Here is a 10273-nt window from a genome sequence, read left to right as displayed (position 1 = left end):
TACATCAGATTGATTCAATCCTTAAGCAAGTTCAGAAGCTGACCCAGCTTACAGATTTGATCTGTAAAAGTAACCATCCAGCTATCCTTGTAGGACATGCCTGACCATTCAGGCAGCAGCTCAGGACCATCATCTCATTGTTGTGGACTAAATGGAACTTTTCCAAATATTCCATCTGAGGTGGGTTCAAGAGCTTCTCCATAGTTGCTCCCCCAAATGCCACATTTAGAGACAATGTGCAAACCTTTTTTAAAATTCTACAATGTAACTTTTTGCAACACATTTCTGTTGCCTTGTTGAGTGTTGTGTACATAACTCCTACTGTCAATTTCCACAGCTTTTAACAAGTTGCCTGTGTTTAAAAGCTCAGTGGTTCCAATGCAGAGTCAAGTATTTACTGATCCTATGCAATTAATTTAGAAACTGGGACCATACTGATGAGGAGGGACCTTCCACTTGACTGACTGCTCTTGTCTTGCTATTTCAGTTGTGTCATATTGGGCAGCTTCAAGGACCAAAACTGAAATGTATGTGAGAATGTGAAGGTAGGTAAAGATTCAGTGAAATCCTTGCTCACCTCATGATTACGGTGTGTCTTGTTGCAGTGACAACTCCAGAGACCTCCAGAGCTGCCAAGATTTTAAGTTTTGCTTAATGAAAATCTCCAGTAGAGGCCAAGAGGGAAGATCTACATCGAAAAAGCAGCAATCATTCCCTGGTGAGTAAAGTTTAAGGTGCAAGATGATCTTTAGCCCAAGAATCAACAGCTCCTAGTGAGAAGTGTTCTCAGCTCTCCTCCTTCCAATGTCAGTAGGAAAGAATGAAGTAATTAACAGAGTAGCATAGGGCGTGGCAACTCTGAAATTCGACAGCTGACACCAGTTGCAAAGGGGGATGTAGTACTGCATTGTGTGTGCTTGGTCTTGGCTAGCTGAGCCAAGATTGTGGTAGAGTTACTAAAGGAATCTCTTAAAATAAGCCTGTCATGTATTTTCACCCACTAGGTTATATGACTGAAAGAACTTACGTGCTTTATTCAAGAACTGACTATTTGCTGTTGCATCTGTTTGATTCAGATGATTCCTTTTTCAACACTGTCTTTGCTGTAGCAGCCAGACCAAATTTTATTCCAGTAACATTGCAATTTGGCACTATTTAACTTAAACTTTCTTTATCAACAACCCCAAAGTAGCAGAATGCAGTGGTATTCTTTTCTTTGCTGTATGTTTGTTCCCTGTATTTTCTCTGGCTGATTTATCTTGCAGGTATAATATAGGACAGCAAATTATTAATAGAAAAAATTAGACCAAATAGTCTTGGTCCTGCCATGCTTGATAGTTTTCAGTCTGGTTCAGCCAGTTGTCTGTTCTGCAGAATTACTACAATCTTTGCAAAGTACTCTATCAGAATGTGAAAGCCTTTCAAGACTGCTATGATTAACTTCAAGTTCCCTAAGTATAACCTGTGGATATGCAACCAAGGAGATCTCTGGCTTGCTTGCATTCCCAGGCTTTACTTACCACCTTTGCAATTTCATATCTCGTTTGCCCCCTACCTCTTACTTTACTTTATAGTTTGAACTTTCCTCTGAGGTTTAAAAGTCTATTTATTACTGTATCATGTCCCTTTTCCCATAAAATCTCAAGCTGGGTACGCTTCCCAGAACTACTGAGATCCACAGTCACGTATATATATATTTCAGTCATTCATCCTTAAAATTTGCTGTAAAAGCTATTCTTCTGCTGTTGGAACTCTGTTCTCATGTTTCCCTTTGTTCTGTGGGAGTTGCTAAGATTTCCCATTGAAATTTATTCTTCTCTTTTGTGCAGATTCACTGTGCAGTCCTGTCTCCCACAGTGTGGATGGCTTACAATGGAGATGATGGCAACCTGGCAGTGATACAGGAGCACATTGCTTGCAGCTGTAGTGAGATTTCACCCAACATTCTGATTAATTTGCACTTCCAAATTAATCATGCTCTTCTCTGTTCTTGCTGCTTGGGTAAATATTTCACTCTTGTGTAGACTTTGATGGTGATCTGCATGAGAACCAAGATTCTTCATTTCCTTCTTGTACAAGCTTACCTATGAAGCAAGCTTTTGAGCTCAATGCCTTTTTCACACTTGATAAAATGAGTCTGTTTCCATCATGTAGCATTACTTCTTTGTAAATCTGAATACAAGTAAAGAAATCCATGTCTATTGCCAAATGTTCTGGCTGAATGCCATCCCTGGTGTTCTGGCTTCATCCAGACGACGAATGTTCCCCGTCAGCCTGCAGCCTAGTGAGAGGGGACAATGGTACAGAAATACTGTAATTATCTAATCAACTTTGCTTAGAATAAGCAAATGCAATTCTTTAATACTCTGGCTTTACTATAGCTGTTAATTACCATGTGCAAATGCAATTTGTACAGCAAAACAGAGTAGAGGAAACATTCATTTGTAAGTTACTTTACTCCCCTCTAGTGGTCTCATACCACACATACGTTTATATAACACTTCATCATCATATGTTTAAGGACAGTGTTAGTGTTCTGTACAAACCAAGTCTTCTAGTAACTTCTCCTTCCTTCTGCTCCTCTTCTCTTTCTATAGAGAAACCTCTTCAGGGATTGGGATTCTTGCCAATGAAGCTCTCTAAGTGAAATTGTTCTTTATATATTTACTTTAATTAAAGGCCAAACTGTATCCCCAGCTTTAAAATCTGTAGGTGCAGGAAAATCTCAAAGTTATGTAGTATACATTTATTTTCTGTGCTCTCAAAGGTGTTCACAGCGGGTGTTGGTGTCAGTGTCATAGTGACTTAAACTGCAGCCAGGGCTGTAGAAACAGCAGCAGAACCCAGTCCTAACTGGAGCTGCTCTGTGTGTGTTCTGTGGCACATGCCAGGTTTTGGTGTGTGTCTAACAGTGTCTGGGCCTGTGGAAGCTGTGGGACATAAGGAGCCTGTCAGATGACTGGCTTCCTCCTTTAAACTTGCCAGTTGGCCATTTTGTGTACTCTGCAGCTTTCACGAGGTGGAAAACAGGCAAGAACCTACAGGATCAGAATGGAAACAACTTATTTAACTTTATATCCCTGGCTCCTTGCTCAAGTTACTGATGTTGTAATCCAGGTGTGCAGTACAAGCTACATTTAGCCTTAGTTAATGGGTAAGTTCTTGTCTTTTTTCTTTGCTTCCTGGAGTCTGTATTTTAAACAAAAATGACTTGCTAATGTTCTTGGAGAAGATAGGGTAACTAGTAAGAGACTTATCTGTTTCTGCTTAGGTAGAGGGTATAAAGAAAAACATAGATAGAGGATTCACTTTTCAGAAGTTAGTTGTTCTTTTTAAACTTCCCACTAGAAACATTTCCATTTTCTTCTAGAATTCTCTGGACTAATATTTTGAAGAAAATAAAGGGGAATAAAAAGAGTATAGGGTCAATAAAGAAAATGTTGACAGTTTTCCATTTGAAAAAATAGTTCTCCTAAATGCTTCACCAAATTGCGTTTGTCTTCATATTTAGTTAAGGGAGAAAAATGGAAACATTCCAAGAATCAAAACATTTTAACACTCTTTGACTGGAATCTTTTGTTTTAAAATGAGTCTTGGTTTGTAAACTTTTGCAGCTCTAAAAAGTCAAGATTGAAACGAAACAGTTTAGAAGATCCAAATCCAGCCTTTTTTCCACGTGATTTTTCTTTTGTGGAAAACTTAAGTACCTCAGTTTCCTTCCAAACTGGAAGGAAACCAAATGTGAAAAGTAAAGTCCTCCATAAAACGTAACTCCTGTCTTCCTGCAGTGCTCTTACAAGAGATTATTTGCCTGTGTCAGCGATGCATGCAATAACCAATAGCTGGGGAAACTATTTCCTACACTTCTCAGGATTGTTCCCTTTAGGTCATTAGCAGATAGTTCTAATAAACATGAGCTGAGCCAGTAGAGGCTTTGACTCTGATTTATCATTGCGGATGTCTGAGCAGTCCCTGTGGGAAGCTGTGACCAATTTATCAGCCAGGGAGTTTAACTTGTTCTTAACTCTTCTCTTGAACAGCAGTGTCAACAGTCAAACTAAATCAAAATCATTCACATTTACACATGTAAGAATCAGGTAAGACATGCAATGTTGAAATAAAATCATCTGTATAGCTGTAAAAAGCACACAGGCAGGCAGCTGGTGCAGAAGTTGCTTTACTCAATGAGCTGGCAGGCTCTGCCTTGGGGAGTGTGTGGGTCTGAGCAGGGCAGGATCTGCTGCTGGATACCCTGCCTGATGCCTGGCAGTTCTGCAGGTGAGCCCAGCCCAGCACTGCTGCTCCAGCAGTGCAGTGCAGGCACTGGGGCTGAGCTGACCCTCTTTCCCTGCCTCCTTTGTGGTATTGCTGTTATTCTTTGTGGGTTCCATTTGTTAGCTTTCTGCATCCAGTCTGTGTAGTAGTCCCACAACCTTGCAATTCCAGGCATACACTCCAGTACCTTCCTCCAAGGAGCAGATGTAGTTATTTAAGAGCTTAACACAGCTTAACACGTGAGTCAAAGTAGGACTGCAGGGTTGTTGTGCTTAGGAGAGCAGGGAAATTGGCCAGTATGAATTCAAACTCAGCCACTGTGGGTTTCTGAAACAGAAAATATATTGAAACACTGTGCCCCATAGAATTATCAGAAAGAAGTGATTGAATAGATTCCAGTGGAAGCTGGAGCTCTGGAGGTTCCCACATGCACTGGGAACCTCCTGGTTCCACATGCACTGAATAAGCAGAGTCACCTAGAGCCAGGTACCCAGGATTTGGAATATCTCCAAGGATGGAGACTCCACACCCTCTATGGCACAACCTGTTCCAGTGCTCATTCACCTCCACAAATCTCTGAATATAACTGATAAATACCTGCTAAAATCCCTAATGATGAGGTACATTCTGCCACCCTTATAATTATTCTTTTCCCTTTTGTAGTTTGAGAAGAATGAGACTGTTGACAAGGAAAACAGGTCTTAAAATGACTGTGTAAGAGGCCCTATCCAAAAGCTGTAAGATCCTGTTATGACGAAGTTCTGGAGTAACCCAAGACATGGGCTACTTGCTACACACGTTTCTGCTTTGCTGTCCAGATGTCTTTCCAATGCTGCTGCACCTTGCCTAGACCTGGTGTCAAAGGCAGTGGCCAATTGTCTGGAGCCTGCTTTCTGTCCTGTTCATACACTGCTGTAGGTCAGTCTTACTTGGGCTTTCTGAGAGCATCTGGAGTATGACCAGCCTTATAAATGAAATCATCACACTGTCTGCTGAATGCTTTCTTGCAAAAATGCTGGTAACTGTGGAACATATTTTGTTGATCATCTGAAGAACAGTAATTTCTATACCTGGCAGCTGTCAGACAGAGAGTTCTTGACACACAGCTGTCTGCTAATGGCTCAGGAATGGGGCTGAACAGTGCAGATTCCAATGGGTTTATAGCTGGGATTTGCAGATTAACACTCTGTTGTACTCTTCAGCATCTTCCTGGGCTACATCCCACCTGTGTTCTTTATGAATGGAAGAAATTCCTCAGCTTTTCTTTCTACATTGGCCCTTCAAGCACAGTTGCCAAATATGTTAGAAGAGCTCTCATATCCAGCATGGGATTTGGTGAAGCACAGGACTAACATTTCCCATATTATGAGTGTAGCCAGTGGCATAATTTATAATGCTCAACTTAAACATTTTAAACTTTATTCTTTCCTCTTCTTTATTTTCTACTTGCAAATGGTATTGTACAGTTTTAGACTGCAGGAGGAGTCAGGACAGTTGTGAAACAAATCTGTCAAAGCAGGGTAAGTAGCTACCAGTGTTGCCTCAGTCAACTGCCCTTAAAATGGAGTTTGTGATGGGGGAAAGGTGGAAAGCAAACAAAAAGAAATAACACAGAATATACTAGTCAGATTTCAACTGATGATCTGCCCTAGAAGAAACAATTTTTTCAGGATTCCATCGGGAATGACTGTTCTTGGCACATGCATAAGAGTGATCTGCTGCACTGATATAATGGTACAGTTGTTTTTATTAGACATTTAGTTCTGAATTTGACACTCTTGAACATGCGTGTTAGAGCATGATACGTATGTGAATTCTGAAGACTTAGGTTTTACAAGTTTGAGTAAATTCAAATAGCAGTTATTTCTTGGTTTAGAGAACACTTCTGGAATTTCACTTTGTATTTTCACTGTGCGGGACTGAATATTTAGTCAGCAAGACTGCACAGGCTTTTTGGTTTTTTTGTTGTTAATTCACTGTTTGTGACAAAACCACAAGTAGGTAAAGAGCCTCATGTACAGACCAATGAATGCAGAGGACTGCATACTTTGAACAGGAGGAAAGACTTTAGCCAACTGTATAGAGGGAAAGGTTTCCAGTTCTCCATAAAGCTTTCAAATCCATGTAGTAGGCTCTTCTCAGAAATTTCACTGCCCTAGTTTAGCTTAACTGATGGAATAGTGTCCACCACACTGAAGTCAGGGCATGCTCTGAGCTCCACTGAAATAAATGGACAGGGAAAAAAAAATCTTGGGCTTGGACTAGGCTTGTAGTGCCAAGGGAAGCTTCTCCAGATCATTGTAGTGCAGGGGGAACTCTGTTTTCCCAGTAGTTTATCATAAAATGTGTCCAGACTGGAGCCTCTGAAAGATTTCCTTATCTTGAAAAGGCACCATGAATCTCATTATTTACATCGTTCACTTTTCAGCCTTAAAATTGCACTTCCTTCCTTTTACTGATGAGCAGGAGTGGGAAAAATCAGCTTTAATATATATCCATCTATCTATAGATAGATGGATACAGATGTCCTTTTCCCCAAGCATCTCCTGTCAAGTATTTTTCCTTGGCTCTCCCTCATGGGTTTCAAATGACATTTCCTCTGCTGACTCTGTGCCTGTTCGACCTTCATTCTTATTTGTCTGAAGTTATGTGGTATTTTTCTTGGTATTGAAAGGAGTTCATGAAGGTAGAAAAAGTGTCCAACATCTTTATTTCAAATTTGTAAAGTGTCAAAACCTGACTCTTTAAAAAAGAAATGTAGCAGCTCAATCTCTTCTGAACTCCACCCCATTCATCATAGTAATAGCAATTTTGGGTGGACCTGGTGTTGGTAATTTGTAAACCACTGGGGACGTTCTAGAGGCAGTAATTCTGTTTTTTAAAAAAAAGCTGAAAAGATTTTTTTATTGTGGAATTTCTTCCTCCATTTAAACATAATCTGAATAATTTGTTCTAGAAACTAGAAAAAGTTACTCTCATTTCAATCGTTCTATGGATTTTAACTCTATCCCTGTATCTTAATTTTCTGTAGAAGAGAAAAAAAGGGTTTTCAACCTCCAAAAAACCTATAGAGCTTTCTTCCTGTCCCTTCTCATTCTCACTTTGAACCACAGTATGTGAAATCTATTGCAACTTCCTCCTCAAATAGCTTATTTTACTTAATTTGACTATTGGTATTTTTTTTCATTAACTGCAATTTTTATTTCCTGTTTCCTCATAAGTAAAGACAACCTGATTTTATCCTAAAAAATAGCTTTAAAGCATCTATATACTGCAAATCAATCAGTTTGCCATGAGTTGAGACAATGCATAAATGAGAATGGGCTAAAAGTTAAACAGAGTAATTTGTGAGTTAATAGGAAGTTTCCTCTTGTTGTCTTGTTGTCCAAGTAACTGTTCTGGAAGTGCACAATGCAATACATTAAAGATGTATGTATTAATAAGTGGATCATGTTCTATCCAGTGTGGTGTATAAAAACCTTGCATCTGATTGACATTTTGAGGCAATGAAGGCTGGCTGCTGAAACTTGTGAACCGGGTAAAATAACACCCCAGTGATCCTCAGTAAGGACATTTTAATACTTTCAGCAGACAAAGTAGGAGGGAAATCCCCAAATGATTTTATGCCCGGTAAGAGACATAGACTCTAGATGAAGTTGTCTCAGTTTACTGGTATCTAGAAAACCTGAGGAAATGAAGTCAGCCTTTTGAAAGTTACTGAATAAAGGAAAGTGCAGATCAGAGCAGTTCTGAGCTCTTCACTGGCCAGAGATTCATCCCTGTGCTCCGTGAGTCAGCGGCGCTCTCGCGGTGGAGGCGGCCAGCTGCACATGGGCTGTGTTATGGGACTGCAACCAGGCAGTGCAGGGAAGAGATTCATTACCTCTCTTGGTGCTTTAGAAGCTGCATCTGCACTGCTGTATCCAACTCTGGGCACCCTGGCACAGAAGAACCACACTCACCCCTAAACCCAAAAGCCAGTGACGCCTGGAGCAAGCCTGGCAGAGGACACCCACACGGTGAGGGCCTAAAGCAATGCGCTCTCAGCAGAGGTTTCATCCAAACCAAAGCACGGGTTCTGCTGTCTTCAGGGTATGGAGGAGGTAGAGCCTGACTCTTGTGCGTGGTGAGCAGTGGTAGGACGAAGAGCAGGCACAAATTGTAGGGAAGGGAAATTCCTACTAAGTATTAAGAATAATTTCTCACAGCAAGGGTTGTGAAACAATGGAGTAGGTTACTCCAGAAAAGTGGGGTGTCCATCTTTGGCGATATTCAGGACTCATCTGGATAGAGCCTGAGCAGCCCATTCTTAAGATGGCCCTGCTCTGAACAGGGAACTGGACTGAAGGGCTTTCCTAAGTCCCTATTTAAACTCATCACTGATTCTATGAGAGCTGTATGCAATGCTCTTATAGTGTTATTTCTCAAAGGAAGGGCCTTGCAAATGGAATGTGGTGGGTTCATAGTTTAATCCCTGGTCTCTTATTACCTATTTTATTATTTCAACTGCATCATGGGGCAACTCCCTATCAACTGAGACATCACATAGCCAGAGGAACACTAGGATGGAAAACAGAGGCAGAGACACCCAATCCCTTGCTGACAGTGTTTGAAGGAATGTGGGGCTTGATTCAGCTGTCTTTGTTGGAGTCAGTAGGGAGTTCTGCATAAATCAGAGTTTAAAGAAGAGGCTCTTGGTTACTGATTTCCACCCACTTGGAATGTATTAATTTGGATAAAAAACTATGTCCATTTTGCTCAATGTTTTAGCCTGAAAATTCACCCATCAGTTGGCATTTTATGCTAAGCCATGAAAGCTGTTTCACTTTGCTTCTGAGTTTAGAGGTGGGATTTAAGAGGTCATTGGGGACAAATGTAAGACTGAGGAAGCTCGGCTTGCAACTGCTACTGTGGCAAAATTCCCATTAAATTTGACAGGGTTATTAGCTGACAAAGTAGTAGTGTATATATATTTCCTTTTCTTGCACTAAGGGTGGGTTAAAATTCTTATTTTAAAATCAAAGTTGCAATTGCTATTGTTAAGATAGGTTTTCTAGCAGTACACACAGAATTAAATACATCACTGTCTGTGTGTTAGATTGGGATTAAAATTAAAATTCCACTGTATTTCAGTTGTATTTTTATTCAACATCAGTCTTACAAAAATAGGTTGTGCTTCCCCTACCTGGAAGATAGAATGAAAGTCATGAGATTTCTTCTGGTTTAGTTATTTTCTTTAGGACCCCCTAAAGAATAATTCTGATAATGGATCTGCCTTCAGCACATGGAGACTACAATAGGTTTCACCCTTACTGGGTAAGGATTGATTTAAAATGAGACCTAGCTTTAGAAACAAAAACAACTATGAATGGGGCAGAGACCATTCCTAAAAAAAACACTGAGAAGGGAATGTCTGAATTAGAGCTTCTCTTGAGTTTCCTTGTACTTCCTTTGTCACTGATACTGAGGAATCCAGGTGCTTTAGAAAGAACATCTGTTTCATTCAGATCTTAGTAAAGGGAAATGTGTGTTTTTTGGTGGGGTGATAGAAAAATTTGTCTTCTTGTAAATTAGAGGTGTTATTTTGTTGAGAAAAATGTAAGATCTGTGTTAAACTCTTCCATAGAGGCATAAATAGGAGAGATGTGTTCTGAATGTAATGTTTAATGTACATGTAATGTAAAGATTTATGCTCACTTAGGATACACCTGAGACAAAATATTGTAATTTCTGCACAAGTGCATAGGCCCCTAATGTCTAAGCCAAGAAAGAACTTTTTTTATTTCCTCTCATATTTCTTATATTTCAGAAATACTACAATAACATTTTGCACAGTATCACAACTTCCGGAGTTATATGGGTTGGATTTCCTTCTCCATCACTGTGAACTCTGCTGACAGATGAAAACTTCAATTAAGCCATTTGTAAAAATTAAGTAAAAGTCTTGGGTGAAATATGTTCCCTAATCTATTAATAATGGATTCCATAGCTACGTATC

The sequence above is a fragment of the Cinclus cinclus genome, chromosome 13, assembly GCF_963662255.1.
Source record: "Cinclus cinclus chromosome 13, bCinCin1.1, whole genome shotgun sequence".
Lineage (NCBI taxonomy): Eukaryota > Metazoa > Chordata > Aves > Passeriformes > Cinclidae > Cinclus > Cinclus cinclus.
Note: the sequence above shows the minus strand (reverse complement) of the source record.